This window comes from Mastomys coucha, unplaced genomic scaffold (genome assembly GCF_008632895.1).
Source record: "Mastomys coucha isolate ucsf_1 unplaced genomic scaffold, UCSF_Mcou_1 pScaffold18, whole genome shotgun sequence".
Taxonomy (NCBI): Eukaryota; Metazoa; Chordata; class Mammalia; order Rodentia; family Muridae; genus Mastomys; species Mastomys coucha.
The window spans coordinates 99,002,599-99,021,522 of NW_022196900.1; the positions used below are offsets into that span (position 1 = coordinate 99,002,599).

Sequence of the window (18,924 nt, forward strand, 5' to 3'; positions counted from 1 at the left end):
CTGCTGTAGGCGCTGGGGTGAGGGGGGTAGGGCGGTGGGGGATGGCTGCTGGAGGCACTGAGGTGAGCTGGGTGGTGGCTGCTGGAGGTGCTGGGGGCAAGGAGGGAGACTTTCAGTTTGAGAAGCTGGAAAAGATGATGATGGTGACAGCTCCATGACAGGAACTCCAGCTGTGAATGGTACATGTGAATGTGACCAAGACAGGTCGCCTCGTTGTGGGTTTTAAACTTCCTTTTGCTTTTCGATATTGTATATATTTATTTATTTTACACATATGTATGTTTTGCTTGCAAATATGTATGTATACCCCATATCTGCCTGGTGCCCTGGGAAGCCAGAAGAGGCCTTTGATCTCCTGGGGCTGGAGTTACTGATGGTTGTGAGCCATTATGTGGGTGCCGGAAATTGAACCAGAGTCCTCTGCAGGAGCAACTAGTGCTCATAACCGCTGAACCACCTCTCTGGGCTCTTAAACTTATTTTGTTTTTGTTTTTGTTGTTGTTTGTTTTTTATGACACAGTTTCATTATGTAACAATGTAACACAGGTTGGCTTCAAACCAGTAATCCTCTGGTTTCTCCATTCTGAGTGTTGGAATTATAGGCACATGCCATATATTATTCACGGTAGCGAATTTTGTTATGTGTATGTTCTCATAGTTTAAACAAATATAACAATATCAAATGCTACTTTAGATCTGCACTGATATGGCAGGATTTGGGGCTGGAGAGGCTCAGTGGGGAGTGGGTCACTTAAGGGCTTCTGACATGCCGGTGCCGGACTTGTGACAGTGGGTCACCCAGGCAACCCAGCCAAGAGGTCTTAGCTATTTACTCAGAAGCAAGGCTAGTATACCCACAACAAGACATGCACACACATGTCTGAGGCAGCTTTTCAGACAGGGTCCCAACTGGAACCAGTCCAAATGTCCATCAACCTCAAAAGGAAAAAGCAAACTGTGGTCAAGCCATATGCTTTAATAGTCTTTGGCTACAAAAATGAACACACTTCAGAAGCACAGCCACTTGGATGGGTCTCAAAATAATTCTGCAGAGCCAAAGTAGCCTGGAAGGGAGGCACAGACAGTGTAGGACCCATGTGCGTGATGTTCCCAATGAGGCAAATGACACCGGAAGATAGACTACAGAACAGTGATTCTCTTAGGGGGCGGGGAAGGGGCTGGGGTGGCCAGGGAGGGAAACAGGAATTTTCAAGCCCGATGTTTTGATAAGGATGATAAAGATACCATTCCAGTGGCTGAGGGTGTGGCTTGGTGGTTAGGAACAACTAACTGGCTGCTCTTGCAGAGGGCCTGGGTTTGCTTCTCTGGCCACTTTTATGTGGGTTCTGGAGATCAACTCTAGGCCCTACAATGGTATGGCCAGCCCTGACTGAGCTGTTCATTCTTTTTCTTGGTCTTTTGGCCCAAAGCTGGCCTTGTACTGACTACGTAGCCTAGGCTGGCTCCAAATTCATCGTCTTCCTGCAATTGTAGGGGTGCGCTACCCTCTACTCACTGGTAACTGGCTCCTGATCTTTTGGCATCACCACACCCGAATAAATTTAATATCTGAATATGAGCAGGGGAGTGGCTTTACCAACTCTGTAAAGCCCCAAGTCTGTGAAATAACTGCATCTATCTCCCAGTGGGGACCTCGGTGACCACTGTGACCACGATCCAGTCTATCACTATACACTTGGGGTCACTTGGTGACGTGACTTAAAAAGGCAAGGTCAGTGCCCGCCTTCTGTCTCCTGTGACAATCCTGGAGCTGTGCTGAGGGCCAGGCAGAGAGAGAAGGCTTCAGCTACGCTTTGATGAATGACTGGGGTCCACTGGCCCTGCGGTCAGCCCCTCTAGGAGTACATGATGGACTGAGTCAGAAAGGGGGAAGGGACCTACTGGAGTCACACAGCCTGTGTCCATCAGAGTAGCAATGGTAAGCACCATTCCCCTTCCCTGCCAGCCCAGGGTCTCCAGAGTCTATGACAAGTCACCTATATATATCCTCTATGAAGGACAAACTCGTATCAGATATCAGGAGTCCTGGGGTTACTCCTGCCAGGATCTGTCCTCTACTCCCTTGTCCAACATTTAGTTTTCAGCCATTACAGTTTCCTGTAACCACTTAGCAGTTCTTTGAGAAACCAGCAGAGATCTTGAGAAAAAAAAAAGCGCGGCTGGCTACTTCCTCATCTCTCTTCCAGGACGAAACAGGCTCCAGGGGTCCCCTTGATAATTCGGAGGCCAGAGAGTGTCTTCCTCTCTGTATGATGTCATTGAAAAGCTGATTTCCAACCCTTCCTAGGGAGAACTCTGGGGAAGCACCCCTAGAACTCAGGGTGGGTACCTGTCATCACCAGGATCTCCCTTGGAGCCTGTCATCACCTCTCAGAATTCCTGGATTCCACTCCTACCCCACAAGCCAGCAAGGGCCAAGGCTAGTCTCCTGGGTGAGTTCTTGGTCAATTTTGACAGCTTGGAAGCATTGCTTAGATCCAGGGAACTGTGCAGGGGCTTGTAGCCATGATCAAGAATTCACAGGATCTAGCCTTCATTAGTAGGACTCACTCTTTAATCCCAAGAGTGGAAGCAGGGCTTTACAAACCCCATCTCAGCTCATTACTGCCTGTGATAGCCATAGGAAGAGTAAAAAACCTTTTACGGTCCCTATCTCTTCTCCAAACATCCCACTCCTCACAATGTAGAGAATCAAGGGGAGCTGTTGGGCATCTGCTATTCTGTGTGTATGTAGTAAGGACGGGCTAGAGGTAGACACTGGGTGTCTTCCTCAGTTGCTCTTCATTATACTTTTTTTTTGAGACAGGACTGCTCACTGAATCTGGAGTCCATTGATTTAGCAAGAGCTAGCCTGGGAGTCCCACGAATCTGCTTGCCTCTGCTCCCTTAGCACTGGGTTACAGAACTAGGCTATTGTATCCCATCTTCATGTGAATGCTGGAAATCCAAACTCAGGTCATCATCCAGCACTCCCTGGATGCCCCAGAGGGACAGTTCGCATGAAGTCCGGGTCTCTTTTGTAGAAAGATGAGCTGTAGGCACATGGTGATTTGGTTCTTCCCCAATGGGGGCTGAAGATGGATTACAGGAAGATAACATCATGCCTTCATGTGTCTCAATAACCCTGAGATCCAGGCTGCTGGGGAGGAATATCCCTTCAAGATCATCAGGGCCACTCTGATATCTGAGAGGCAGGGAACCATCAGTAGTTCTTCATGGTCAGGCTGAACACTGGACATTTCCAGAATTCTTTGTCTTTAAGCATACGTGTTTCCCAATTGGAAATAGGATTCTTTCTCTGGCCTCCGCTGCAGATAGTGTCTAAGCTGGGCTCTAAGGAAGGTGATTGTGGCTGGGAGAGATGCACTGGGAAGATCTGGGGTACAAGTCCAGTCACTCCATCCATTCTAAGGTCGCATTGACATCACTGGTGTCCCGCCACTTGCCCACTGGATCACAGGTTCCCTCCGATGCCTCATGTACACCATGGAAATTCCCAATAAATAGCCTTTGACAAATTCTCTGTTGCTTGACTTGCCAGAATGCCATTCCCATCTGATCCAGAGCACCTGGATACAGACAATAGATCTTCAAGGCGCTGTGGTTGGTGGGCTGTGTGTACTGGGGGAGCTCTTAAAGGTGTCTTCAGGCAGGACCTTAAATGACTGATTGTATACATCTTCGGCCTGGAGTTTTTCCAAGAAAGAGCCAGTTTAAAGAGCGACCTGTCTCAAGAGAGGGTTTGGACCAAACCACATTCAAGAGTGTCCCCTTCGCTCCCTGCCTTAATAACCCATCGATGCCACAGCCTGGCTCAGCGCACTGGGCAGGGGACACTGGAGTAGGGAGAGTGAACACAAGAAGCACACCACACTGTGGAGAGACGGCTTGCTGCGTAGTGCACAGGCTTTTGTTCCCAACCAGCCAGGGATGAGGTCCGGACCTCTCTAGCTTCCCCTGAATCAGACAGGTTCTGACAACACTGTCCCGACCCTGGGGTGGAGGGACACAAGTCTCCCCCAAATAAGACCTCCTGGTTCTCAGGCGAAGCTGATGGTTTCTCAGCTCTTCCAGGCTCTGTAGGAACGGAAGGTGGGGGGGGATAATTAGAGAACATTCTGGCATCACTCCCCTCTCCAAAGAGAGCAAGACCCACGCTAATGGCAGACTGGAGTGTTCTGACAGGGCTGCTTTGAATCTGTGCTCCCCGGCTCCCTCACCAACACTTGCAGACACGCAAATTAAGGGTCTGATTTTCTAATTTTCAGAAAATACAGGGCAAGAACTTTCTGGATGGAAATGAGGTGGAGGGAGAAGAGGACAAGAAAAAGCAGCGAATTAAAGAAGAGAAATGTGGACATTTATTTTCGTTTTCAATTCTCTCTGTGATATCCTGAAATTAGGATACTTGAATAGTCCTCAAGGAAAGCAGAGGCCCCTTGTCTATTAGAGGAAATGACTGTCCTTCTCTGAATAGGTGACAGGGAAGAAAAATGAGCAGCGGCTACATCCCATGGCATGTAAGGTGTGTGCGGGGAGCATGCGCAGCAGAAGTCTGCAATATTCATTTACAAGTGGGGTGGGGGGGATAATTTGAGAAGTGGTTTTTGTCATTCTTCTTGACTACAGTGTAGCCCAGTGATGGAATTCAGGTTATCATATTTGACAGCAGGGGACCTCACCTGATCAGTCATCTTGCCTGCCCTCATCTAAAAACTTAAGGCAATATTTATTTAATGAGTTTGAGCGTTTTGCCTGCATGTTTGTTAGCTAGTACACCACATGCCCACAGAGGCTAGAAGAGAGAGCATAGGATCGATCCTCCAGGACTAGAGTTACAAACAAATGTTAACAGACAAATGTACAGATGTGTGGGTGCTGGGAACCAAGCCGTCATCTTCTGCAGGAGCAGTAAGTGCTCTTAAGCATTAAGAGCATCTCTGCAGACCCATCTAACGACTCTGCTGAGCATCTACTTATGCCAAGCATTGCCTAGATCAGCCATTCTCAACCTCCCCAATGATGCGACCCTTTAACACAGTTCCTCATGTTGTAGCGACCTCAATCATAACATTATTTTTGTTGCTATCTCATAACTGAAAATTTCCTACTGTAATGTAAATATCTGGTATACAGGATAGTTGGTATAGGACCCCTGTGAAAGAACCATTCAAACCCTAGGGGTTTGCGACCCACAGGTTGAAAACTGCCAGTCTAGTTGTCCATGTGGAGGAGATGACACAAGCAAACAGAAATCTGGAGCCTACATTCTAGTATGGGACACAGAACACAAGACATGGAAACAGAACATGCATTTGGCCGGCAGCATGAGCTACAGATAAAGAATGAAATCAAAGGACAGGAGGTGTCAGGAGAAGGGCGAGGCCTCAGTAGTTATCAGACTTCTGGATCAGTGTGAAACATACTATGGGCTGACCGGCTGCATCTCAGTGATCCTGGGAAGCCTGTGCTGACCAGCCTGGCTCCCTTTCGGTGCTTGGCTAGCTTATCAATGCCTTTTCCATAGAAGAACTTCCCCATCTCAGAGACAGGCAATTTCTGATGAGTTCGTTCATTGTTTCTGCTGCGTATGGTGGGTGTTTAGCTATGAGATGCTAGTGGCCCTTCCAGACTCTACCTGTAGTAGCTGAGAATGTCCTCAATTTTGCCAAATGTTTGCCAGGTCTGGGCAAAAAACAGCCCTGGCTGAGCACTGCTGGTGTATCTCTTCCTATCAAAATATGGTTCCTGTGTCCCTGAGATGACCTTGACTGTCTGACCATCCTGCCTTCATCTCCTGGGTGCTAGGATTACATCACATGTGCAGTCCCACCTTCATCTCCTGGGTGCTGGGATTATGCAACACATTTGGTCCTGCCTTCATCTCCTGGGTGCTGGGATTACACCACACATGCGGTTTAGGCAGGACTGGAGACTGACCCTATGGTGCTTCATGTTTTCTAGGCGAGCGCTCTACCCACTGAGCTACATCTGTAGCTGTATCCCTGGGAACCTGCTAGAAACACAGATTCTCTGGCCCTGGGCCAGGCTGGCTCAATCAGCCCTTGGGTTTCGGTAAGAGTGGATGACTCTGCAGGGCACATTGGAAAACAACTGTTCTACCCTGTTACCGGACTGCTAGAGGCTTGGTTCTTAAGCTTCCCAGCATGCCTCAGAATCACTGGGCCATCTCCCCATCTACTGAACTAGAATCCAGTGGGTAAGTCCACACAGCATTCTTTAAATTTTCCAAGCTCTGCAGATGGTACTGTGCACTCTACCATCCTTGAACGTTAGCTTTTGACGGGGCAATCAGGCCAGCAGTACGAGCATAACCAGGGTACTCATTAAAAATACAAATTATAGGGGCCAGTGAGATGGCTCAGTGGGTAAAGGCATTTGCCACCAACCTTGATGACTTGAGTTCAATACCAGGTGGAAAGAAAGAAAAGGATTACCAAAATTATCCTCTGACCTTCACATATACACACCACAGCACAAGCATCACTACACACACACACACACACATACACACACACACACACACACACACACACACACACACACACCATCACCACCACCACTACCACCATCACCAAAACCAAATACCATCTTGTTATACCTCTCCTCATTTTTTCAAACCTCTTGGAGCTAAAATTAGTGTGGGGTTCAATGATCCGTGCCTACAAAGCTTCCAGATGCTTCAAAAATCAGCCCCAAACTAGAGTCATGTTATAATCAATAAAGCTCGTGAGCTAAGGTCATCTACCTCCTACAGCTATGCCTGTCTCTTAGGGTTCCAGTCGCTCAAAACTGGCTGGTGCTGCATACTGGGAACCTGGCATACAAACAGTTGACCCTGTGGGGGCATTTTACATTCAAGCCGTAATACATGTTACCCACCAGAACATGATATGGTGAAGGGTAACTTCTCCGGGTTTTAGAAGCATCAATGTTTAAATTAGAGTGCTGTCTTCAACTGGGAGGCCTGTGGTGCTTAGCAGCAGTTCTCAACCTGTGGGTCACGACCCCTTCGAGTGCTGTATATCAGATATACTACACATCAGATATTTACATTAGGAGTCACAACAGTAGCAAAATTATAGTTATGAAGTATCAATGAGATAATTTTATAATTGGGGGTCACTACAATATGAAGAACTGTAGTACAGGGTGGCAGAGTTAGGAAGGCTGGAAACTACTGGCTTAGAGAGCCTAAGTTCTTGCCTATTTGAAGTGTGTGTGTGTGTGTGTGTGTGTGTGTGTGTGTGTGTGTGTGTAAATGGGAGGAGGACAGAGAGAGAAAGAGCACTTGATAGTTAAAGCAAGCACCCTGTAGTCCAATACTCAAGGGGGTGGCAGTCCAGAAAGAAGCAATGTTATATATGGCCACTTTTGAGTTTATCTAGATGGCTTCTCAAGTTGACTGTCATCTCTTGAAGACAGATGTATACTTCTGGGTCACCTCACAGGGGTGTACAACCATTATACTATGATGCTGTCATTTACAAATATGTTGGACCTCATTCATAGTTCTTCTGGGATATACCTGCCCTGTGGTCTATAGATTGGATATGTCCAAAGGCTAACAGATTGGTGACACTCTGGAAAAGTCAGACTATTTCCAAACAAGCATATCAAGAACAGTATATTAGTTCTTCCAACATCACTGTGACCAAATGCCTGACAAGGACTTCTTAAGGGAGAAAGGATTCATTCTGACTCATGATTTGAAGGGAAATGGTGGGCAGGGCATGATGGTGGGTGATGTGCTGATATTCTGGAGGATCAGGAAGCAAAGAGAGCTTGGCACAAACTGAGATCAGGATACAACCCATAATATACCTCACACCCAGTGCCACACTCCCTTCAATTCCTAAGTGATCCATATCCTCCTTAAACAGAGTCAAGCAATCATTCAAACATATGAGCCTGGAGAGAGGTCAACTTTACATTCAAACCATAACCAACGATTTCTGTTAGGAGAAGGCTCCACGGTGAAGGGCAGATCGTCCAAGCTTCAGATCCATCCAAAGAGGCTGGAGAAGGTTTTTGTAGCATTGACACTGTGAACAGAGTCTGAGAGTCCTTCCCGTGGGACATTATCAACTTGCTGTAAGGATGCCAGCTAAGCTCTCCCGCACCCCTGGCTCTTCTCACCAGAAACCATTGGCAGCTGCCAGGTTACGATGACCAAAGTGTTTCCAGAACTTGCCAAAGATCCTGCGGGGAGCAGCCTGCCTCAGCCTGAAAAGCCCTGGATTCTGCTAGATAGGGGGAAAGGAGAGTGAGACATTGCTCCATTCTGTTCTTCTCAAGGCAGCCCAGCCAAGGACGGGTCCAGCAGGAGTGCAGGGTCTAGCTTGTTGTGACTTAGGCAGGGTTCTCCTTGAAGCCCCTCTGAGCTCAGCCGTTCCCCAGGCTGGCTAAGCCCAGGTATCCTAAGGGTGAATATGGGCAATCCCATCTCTCTCATTTCACTAACACTGCACCCAACAAGCCATTTGTTCCCTAAACCCAAGCCATATCTGTTTCCAACATGAGACAACCAGCAACCTGCAGGGATCATGTTGTCCACTCAAAATACCCAAGGTTGTGAACTGTTATGTGTCTCCTACACAGACTGAAGCTCCTAGCCAAACCTGTCCTGGAGGAAGAGAAGAATGGCCTCCCATGTTGGAGTGGAGTGGATGGTGGCTACACTCCAGGTAAGGCTCTTCATCCTAAAGACAAAGACTGCTCTCCATTCTGACTTTACAACTTCTCAGGCAAGAGAAGAAACTGCTGGGTAGCAATAGGTTAATAGACGTTTATATGTAAAGTGAATTTTAAAAAAGATGTTTATATGAATAAACTAAAACTTTCAGAAATCACCCTTTGTCCACTGTCATGACAAATATTGGGAGTGTGAGGGTCTCTGAATCTTTGTATAATTTCCACTCCGTAAACGGATTCAGGAGAGAATTTCTTTTCTTTTTCTTTCTTTTTTCTTTTCTTTTCTTTTTTTCTTTTCTTTCTGTTTTTTGAGACAGGGTTTCTCTGTGTAGCCCTGGCTGTTCTGGAACTCACTCTGCAGACCAGGCTGGCCTCGAACTCAGAAATCTGCCTGCCTCTGCCTCCAAAGTGCTGGGACTAAATGCATGCACCACCACTGCCTGGCCGGGTGTTTTCAAGCTCCAAACTTCATTTGTGTGTATATCCAGGGTCAGCAGCACCAGTATCAGAGGCTGTCAGCACACAACCACTCTGTTCCCAGGATTTAAGAAAATAAGAACTCTGTGATTCCTGTTAAAGAAGGGAAGATGGTGTTTGCTGTGGGAATTACACCGCATCTACTTCCTTTACCTTGCTTCAAGGAGGCAGCTATAGATAGATGCTTAATGAAGCATCATTGTGGCCAGAAAGAGGAGGGGACACTTCCTGCTTTACAAAGAGGAGACAAGAAGTGAAGAGTTCTCATAAGTCTGCAGGAGGAAAAATGGGAATAGCTCGCCCAGAAGAAAAGCCTTCAGGGTTGCCTGACTTTGAAGGTTCCTTTGGGACTTGAGGCTCAGCTTCTCCGTTTGTAATATGGGGCTTCACCTGGGTCCTTGTGGGAACCACATGAGGCTACCATCACCCAGTGTACACTGTGGGATAGCACCACATGAACTGAAAGGAAGTGAGCCCAGCTGTGCAGAGAGCAAGAATAGTTGCTATGGCTCCCTGAGATCTGAAGGGCTCAGTCAAGGGTGGCCTCCTAGGTCAACTGCTCCGCTGCCTGAGGTCAGGGTCACCCATGTTCAGTAGTTTCTTGTGCTCTCTCTAAGACTCAGGAAAGGGAGGTATGGTAGTTTGGGTCTCTGGGCAGCTTCCTGCAATTTGTAGGGGAGTCCTAGGTCCTAGGATGAGGATCCCTGAAAACACAGTAGAAGGAAGTAAAGGGCAGGAAACAGCTCCTCTTCATTTCAAATGCCAAGTAAAGAAACCACGCCTCACCATAAGGCTCTGAGGTCATGGGGAACTGGAAGGGCTTGTCACGTTAGGCAGCTATAATAACTGGATGGTCAAGGTACAGAATGGTCACCAGAAAGTTCCAGATGCTTCTGTGGCAGAATGCTAGTTTCTTATAGATGGGACGGAGTGAATGGGGCAGGCATGAGTGTTTTTATTCAATACAGCTCTGATAAGCTGTATTGTGTTTTGTATATATGGCTCCTGAGCCCCTTGGGGGTTTGAATTCTCCTCCACCCCTTTCCTTTCTAGTTGACTAAGGAGTTTATTTACAAAATCAGGTCACATCAGAGCACATTCCTGTGACTTCAGCCTGAAGGATGGCATTTTCTAAAGAAAATGGAGTCGCTGGATCTGGTGGTGGGAAACGTAGACAGCGCTTTGTTCTAGTCCGGTTTGGAGGAGTAATTTGATCACTAAGGCTTGTGTAGAATGGGTCCTAATCTGGAAACGAGATCTCCTTCCTTTCGCTTTCTGTTTTTATTTATTTATTTTTTTGAGGGCTCATCTGCATACACCATGCTTATCTGTAGCCATGGTTACCAAGAGCAACTTGAGGACAGTGCGCTTTGACAGTTCCCAGTGGGAACATCCATCCAGGAGCCCTGTCCCCCATGCCTCTGCTCTCTTTACCTCGGAACAATTACAACCTGAAGTGAAAGTCGCCTGCAGACAGCATCAGATGTTTGGCTCAGATAAAACCCAGCAGGACTGCCTGGAAAAGACACACTCTTCCACGTCCCTGGGTCATGCATGAGCTCAGACCTACAAAGGTATAACTGGGACACAAGGTTGAAGAAGGACATGGCCTCCAATGTGTCTTTTTAAAACCACCATTTCCCTGACTTCTGTGTGCCAAGACAAACTGGGCTTGGGCCAAACTTGCCATCTCCTGTCTCCAGTGGATTGATTCAGATCCCCTGACAGGCCAGGACTTCAAAAAAACACTAAAGAGAGCCTGGAGGGATGGCTCTGTTACATAAGAACTTGGTGTACAAGCACGAGGACCTGAGTTTGACTCCCAGAACACATGTTAAAAGAGCCGGACATAAGGCCAGGATGATGGATCAATGAGTAGAGGAACTTGCCACACAAGCTTGGTGACCTGAGCTTCATCGTGGAAATTTATTTATGTATCTAAATAAAAGTAGAAGAAAGAACACATACCACAAAGTTGTCCTCTGGCCTCCACTTGTATGGTGTGGTACACACATACCCACCATTAATAATAATAATAGCAATATAATCATAAGCTGGGCATGGTGATATATGCCTGTAATCTTAAGGCTTTGGAGGAGGAGACTGGTGTCTAGCAGCTAGCCTGCTATTGGTGAGCTCCAGGTTCAGGGAGGGACCCTGTCTCAAAACAAAATAGTGGAGAGGCTGGAAGAGTGGGAGAGGAAGATATCAGACCTCAGTCTATGTCCTCCATGTGTGTACATGCCTGCACTGTGCACATGAGCACACTCAAATACATGCACGTGTATACGATACGCACTTACACAAGAAGAGCTAGAGACTAAGTGTACCGCGGATGCCAGAGAATGTTCTAGTTCCAGAGGTTGCAAGGGCTTTCCTCATCTGTCCTGGAGTGTCATAGCTGGAGGGTGCACCAAATATCCATGGAGGGCTACACAGCACCCCCATCCCTGTGCACCTGGAATCTCTGGACTTGACTTTCCTTGGGAATGTCTTTGTCAATATCATTAAGAATCCCGACGGGGGAGATTCTTGAGATAACATCTTCCAGGGATTTACTCCAATGGCTAGTATCCTTCTGAGAGATGCAGAGAAGACGCAGGCAGAGACTGTGAGGAGAAGCCATGTAGAGACAGAGGCAGAGATAGGAGAGGTACAGCTGGAACCCGAGGAACATGAGCAGCCACCAGAAGTTGCATGAGACAGGAAGGCTCTTCCCCACTAGCTTTCTGAGGAAGCATGCCTCTGGGGAAGCCTTGCTTCTGTGTTTGTGCCTTGCAGAATTGAGAGTGGTTACCCTTGTTTAAGCCATTCAATGTATGGTAGTTCATTACCAGCCCATGGGTGTTCGGGATGGAACCCAGGCCCTTAGGTTTGAGCATCAAGTGCTTTATTTACTGGGCCACCTCCTTGACCTCTACAGCCATTTCTAATAGCATCTTCCACTGAGGGAGAGATGGTCAACCCTTTCAGTTTTCATAAGAAAAGCAGATGCCATGAGAGGGTTTGACTTTGCTTCCAGGCCTGGCAGCTGCCCAGAGCCAACACCTTCAATAACACCATCCCCCACCTCCCACCCCATTCCCACCCTCGGAAGCACTTGGAGGTTGACTCTTGAGACATCAAGCTTCATGATAGCAAATCTAAATGTATAGCATTTAAATAATTCATATTGATGGGAAATGAAACTGTTGTATAACTTACCCACCACTCAGACTACCTGCGGAGTCAGTAACGTCACTCTTTTGATGGCAAGCAACTGCATGGGATGGAAAGACTGTGCAGTGGACAGGATGATGCCGGGTATCAGTCACAGTCACAGGAAAAGGCCACTCAGCTGGGAGATAACAAAGTGCTCGCACAGTGAGCGCCAAGTCCCATTCCTGTGTCTGTGTGACCATCCTCCTGTACCAGGGCTCTCAGGAATGCTGTGGGGGTCATGCAGAGAGATGCTGATCTATAATGGATAGAACCACCTACTCAGCTGTTGCTTTTTACCAGAGCAACACTCAGTTGCCTGCAGGGTCACATTGCCTCTGGAGACAGCCTAGGGTGAAATGGGCAGCTAAAGTGGGCTTTGAGGGCAGACGAAGCCCAGATGAGATCATTGAGGAATTAGATGTCTCCATCACCTATGCCCAGTGCCAGATCAGTAGTACTGAAAAGCACCCCTTCTCTCAGGCTTGAGAGTCCTCTCAGTGCCTCAGTTTCCCCATCTACATGTGAGGAGAACAAGCATCCTCTCTCTTGTTGAGTCTGCAACATTAAAGTGAGAGCCACTATGGAGAAGGCTACACACTTTTCAACCCTTTAATCAGCTACTTGGAAACTGCTGGCAGAGGCGTGGTGTCCTAGAGGATGTGTCTGCCACAGACTTTCCGATCCATGGTCCTGCTTTTTATATGTGTAAACAGTAGCACGAGCGATGGAGAGATGGGCACTTGCTGCTCTTTCAGAGGATCTGGGTTTTGTTCCCACACCTATAAGGCTGCTTGCAAGTGTCTGTAACTCCAGCTCCAGATAATCCAATGCCCTCTTCTGTCTTCCACTTACATTCACATGCACACACACACACACACACACACACACAAACATGCACACACACACAAACACATGTACACACATGCACACACATATGCACACACACAAACACATGTACACACATACACACACACACACCACTTGGCACTCATACCTACAAGCAGGCAAACATACATCCACTCAAAGTGAAAAGAAAGGAATCTTGGAATAAATGAATAAAAGAGATGTGTCACTGAGAAGAATGTTGCAAGAGCTCCTTCCCTGGGAAGATATAAATAATGTCTATGCTTGCTTCATGAGGTTACAAAGATAAACCAAAGTAAAATTCTACCACAGTTTACCCCAAAGAAACCAGTACGTTTACCAGGCTTTCTCACAGAGCAATAATGAAAGGTTGCTTAAAGAAACATGATTGACTCCCCCGCCCCCCAACCCCCGTGATTTCCCCGTGCAGATGTACTGGCATAGAGGTTGGCTTTCCTCCTCCATGTACCCTCCCCAGTCTACATACTCAAGCCTCTTTGAGACCTTACACGAACACTTAGAGCAGACAGGACTTCAGGCCGATGGCTGGGAGGGGTATCTAGCAAGGCCAATATGAGGGGCTCTTGCAAGAAGGCACAACTGCTACTCCATGAAGACGTGGCTGTAGGCTTGAGGGACAGTATACTAGAACAGAGGAAGACCAGGCTCACTCACAGGTCCTCGATGGTCAGCCCCTGGGCATCAATAACCGCTGCTGGGCTAGCTCCCTGCTAGATGGGGTGGGAACTGCTGGTGAACAAAACTCTTCCAATCAATTTGTCTTGTGCATCTGAGCACCTCTCCCTTCACGTCCAGAGAGAGGGTGTGTGTGGCAGAAACAGTAACAGGTGAGAGCAGAACAGGAGGACAACGCACCCCAACTTCCCCCTCTGCCCCCGTCCCTGCTTCAATTGGCTTTGTGACATCAGGGCATCTGTGTGTGTATGTGTGAGTGTGTCCAATAGAATCCACCTTGTTGGGTAGACAGAAAGAAATGTGGGTGTACACCGCACAGTACCTAGTGATCAGCCATTGAAGGTCATGGTCTCATTGTCTTTTGGGCCAATCAAGTAGCTGTGACTCAGTGGCCCCCCGCAGAGTCCCTTGCACGGCTTGCTGCTTTGTCTTCCTCTCCCTCTTGCTCCAGCTAATCGCATTACCAAGATTATCTCCCGGTAGTCACAGAGCTGCGTCTCTGGGACTTGGGTTTAATTCTGATTTAATAACAGGTTCTTAAACACATTTGAAAACAAAATTGTGATGCCCTTTTATCCCTTTGGTTAAGCAAAGTGCCCTTCCTAATACGCAGTAATGCGCTAGGGCTTGTGGTGGCTGTTGTCTCATAGAAGAATGTGTGTGCATTCCTTGGGAGATGGTTGGGAGCTGGGAATCGGGGGATTTCCACTCTCAAATTCCCCTGGCAACATACGAATCAGCTTCCCGGTGCCAGGACCCGTTTGAAAACTGCGTTGTATGTAGAGGAGCCAGGGGGCTGCAAACACACTATGTAGATGAGGGGTCTGATTCAGGAGCAGATTTGGAATGCTGCTTTCGTCTTGAATTTATGGAAAACATAAAATTTTACTCTCCCTGGCAGGAGCAAGACGGTGGCTGACTTTCTAGAAGTTTACTATGCCATTAGTTTCCACTGATTATAAAGTCAGCAGCATAAAATGTCGCCTTTGAGAGTAAGATCAGAGAAGGAACTCCCGGAACTTCAAGGTGAGCAGAGAGGCTGGCTAGGTGGCTACTGGGACCCATTCTCCTGTCTTAAGACTCCCTGACAGACCCCAGAGAGCCTAGATTTTTATTAAGACCTCACCTCTTCTTGGTACCTTGCAGTAATACAACCTCTGATTCCACCCTCGGTCACATATTCCTCTGGGAAGATTTTGCTTAATCGTCCTGACCTCTTAAAACATCACAATAAGGAAGATGTAGGCAGAAGCACTTGAAAATCTTTCCCTCCCTGTGTGAACTGGGTTAACTTCGGCCCATCTGGAGTACCATGAGACAACACGCAGACATGTGTAGAGGTGGTTGTACTGGGTACCCGGACACCGCCCTTAGGACTCACAAGCTCCCATTCTCCTCCTCCCTTAGTAGGTCAGTGGGTCACTCTGTCCTCTTTCTTCCTCCCAGACAGAGAAACAGAAGCTATGGGTGGGTGACCCCAATAAAGAGTGACGAAAGGGCTCTAGGGAGATAGCTCAGTCAGTAACGATAGATCTGCTCATGCCAGCTTGGGCACCTGAGTTCAGATATCCATTGCACACATGCAAAAAGCTGTGTGGTAGTGTCCACCTATAATCCTTGTCCTGGGGAGGCAGAGACGGGAGGATCCTAGAGCCCACCAGCCAGCTACTCTAGCTGAATCGATGAGCTCCAGGCTTAAAGAGAGACCATATCTCAAAAAAATAAGGTGGTGAGTGATTGAGGAAGTCACCTGACATCGACCTCTGGCCTCCATAAGCACACATACACACATACAAACATGCACACACATGTGTTGCTGTGACCTCCGACGTATATAAATACACACATACAATGGTGATGATAGTATCTACACACTGGCATGTAGTACTTGCTGTGTATCAGGCCATGGCTTTCTGATCTTCATCATGACAATCTATTCCGAGGTACAGAGACATTGAAACTTCATCCAAGATTACAGAGCTAAGAGCTGCTGGGTCCCACTCTGGCCCTGCAGAGATCTGATATCTTGTCAACTCTTTTGAGAATTTCTTCCTTCTAGCTAGCTCAGCAGTGTGCCTTACATGCTGTCCCCAAGTAGATGTTGACTGTTTTAGAAGGCTCTAGAAAGTTAGGAGATGAGGTGGAACTAGAGAAAATAGACCACTTGAGGTGGATCACAGGTTCCCCATCCCCCATCTCTCGCTCCTGTGTGTCATGGAGTGGGTGGCTTCCTCTTCTACTATATTCACCAAAAGGGCACACTGTCAAAAGGATCTTCCAGGTGCCACTGTGATGGCTGTACCTAAAAGTACTGGCTCCTTTCTTCTCACAGCTGGGACCCCACACACCCCACCTTCTGAACAACTTTAGGTCGTTTTTGTACGGAGGGTGAATACTGAATCTCTACTGCACAGGCAGGGCAAGCCTGAACTCCAGCATCCCCAGTGGAGGCCCTGGACCCAGCAGCAGGTACACCCAGGAACTTGTGAGAACTGCAGATTGCAGGGCTCCGCTCAGACTGACTGAGTCAGAGTCTTGGGGAGGTGGTGGTGGGCGGCAATCTGTACTTGAACGAGGGCGTGGGTGCCGTGAGTGTCCATTGGAGGTGAGACGCTGCCTCTCCTAGCACTGTGGTTCTGAGAACCAGTGGCTTATCTTTCTTCTGTTCTGCCTAGGGTAGGACCCTTCTGCTTGCTAGAGGATTCTCTTTCAGCCTCAGTTTCTCCACCTGTGTCACTCTGAAATATTCATGGTGTGTGTGTGTAGAAGTGTATGTATGTGTATATGTATGCGTGTATAAATGTATGTGTAAGTATGTGTACATGTATGTGTAAGTGTGTGCATGTAACTGTGTATATGTATGTGTATGTGTGTAAGTGTATATATGTGTAAGTATGTGTGCATGTATGTGTGTATACATCTGTGTGTGTGTATAGTGTGTGTATGTGTGTGAGTGTGTGCACATGCCTGAGGTTAGTATGAAGAATCATCTTTATTTCCTCTTCCATCTTCCATCTTATTTGCTGAGGTAGAATATCTCTATAAAGCCCAGGTCTCACCAATATGGCTAATCTTGCTAGCCAGCTTGCTCTGGGAATTTTTTATCGTCGAGTTCTTAGGTTATAATAACAGGTGGCTGCCACACCCACCCAGTATTTATGTCGGGGGTTTCAGGGGATCTGAACTCTGGCCCCATATGCTTGCACAACCAGCAAGCTAACCACTGGGAAATCCACTCAGTCCCTTCCTGCAGTATGGCTTTGAGAATAGAGTCCTGCAGCCATAGAAGCAGGTTGGCTAGCGCTGCTCCACAGTGACTGGCGAGGCTGAGCCTATAGCTCAGTAGGTGCACTGCCTGCTTAGCATCCAGGGAGCCAGGGTTCTGTCTCCAGCACTTGAGAGGTTAGCCACAGGAGGCTCAGAAGTTCAAGGACATCCTCAGCTACACAGGGAGTTCAAGAACAGCCTATGTTTTATGCGATGTCTGCCTCAAAACAAAAGCAAATACGAAATATCCATGGCTGGAAACCGTTGGCACCTTATGGCTCTTCTGAGCTCTGTCGACTTGTATTTTCCAGAACCGTGCCTCTCTCAGCTGGAGTGGCCAGTCCTCAGATTACCTGGGCTTGAGTAGACCTCACCTAGACATACTCTTCCAACAAATGGCAGTCCCCCAGTCTCCGCATCTAGCACAGGTAAAGGACTGCAATTTGCAACTGTTTGGCCAATGCAGAAATGCACAAGGATTTCCCTCTCTAGCAAAGACGGATGCTCTGGGCCACCGCCACCCACATGTCCTGCGCAGAGAAGCTAACAGTTCTAATCTGTATCTGTCATGGCTGCTAAGCCTGCTTATAATGAAGTATTATCGGAGTGCTCGATGCACAAGGCATCTCTGCTGTCCGGTGATTTAAACGAACTCTGCTAAGCTCAAACAAACAAAAACCTATAAAGAGGGATTTCACTAATTCACTCTAATGACCGGGAGACCCATCCAAATTTGCTACATTGTCAAAGGATTGAGAAAAATAATTTTAAAATGAAGGAGCTAAGAGACGTAAGTTCACTTTGTTGAACTATCGAAGAAATTCTTGCCCAGAGAGTTATACCGTAACCAGGGTCAGGAGGCCAAGGCTGGGGTCTCCGGGTGGCCAGCAGCCCTAGGAACCCAGGAGAGGGTTCCTAAGTCTTCTGTTACCCAAGCTCTGCTTTCTCCATCTGTGGAAGAAAATGAGTATGAGAAAGATCTGGAGTCTGCTCATGTGACTGACTCCAAAGCTTGACCCTCAAGCTGGTAGTAGCATGTGCAAGAATAAGCAAGAATGGGCTGTAGCTTAGTTGATGGAGTGCTTGCCTGGCAGCAGTGAAACCATGGGTTCTATCCCCACACTCAGTGGTTAAGACAACTAACTGACTGCTCTTCCAAAGGACCCAGGTTCAATTCCCAGCACTGACATGGCAGCTCACAACTGTCTGTAACTCCAAGATTTGACACCCTTATGCAGGCAAAACACCAATGCACATAAAAAAGAGGAGAGTTGGGAGAGAGAGAGAGAGAGAGAGAGAGAGAGAGAGAGAGAGAGAGAGAGAGAGAGAGAGAGAGAGAGAGAGAGAGAGAGAGAGAGAGAGAGAGAGAGAATATGAATAGGTAGACATTCCTTTTCCAAGCAGGAATTCTGGTTGCACCCCTAGCTGTTTCCACAAACTTTCTATGTGGTTCCTAACCAGCTCATGGAGTGGACCAGGTGAGTATGCCTTCTGGCTTGAAGTTGGCAGCCAGCCTGGGATGCCCTGGTTGCTTTAACAAATAGTTCCAACCGGGACCTGGGTAGGAGGTGTCTGTCTTCCTCCTCCCTCTGGGACATTTGGGGAGTGCTGGCTTCCCCGAGAGGGAGCGCTTCTTCAAGCCCTTTACCAATCAGTGGGCAGCCAGGGACTATGCAGAAGGAT

At 47.6% G+C, this 18,924-nt stretch overlaps 1 protein-coding gene across 3 annotated transcripts in view; it reads right to left on the reverse strand.

The window, feature by feature from the left end:
* Positions 1–18,924, reverse strand: part of Kazn (kazrin, periplakin interacting protein) — a 375,063-nt gene that overhangs the window by 313,312 nt on the left and 42,827 nt on the right. The window lies entirely within an intron of this gene.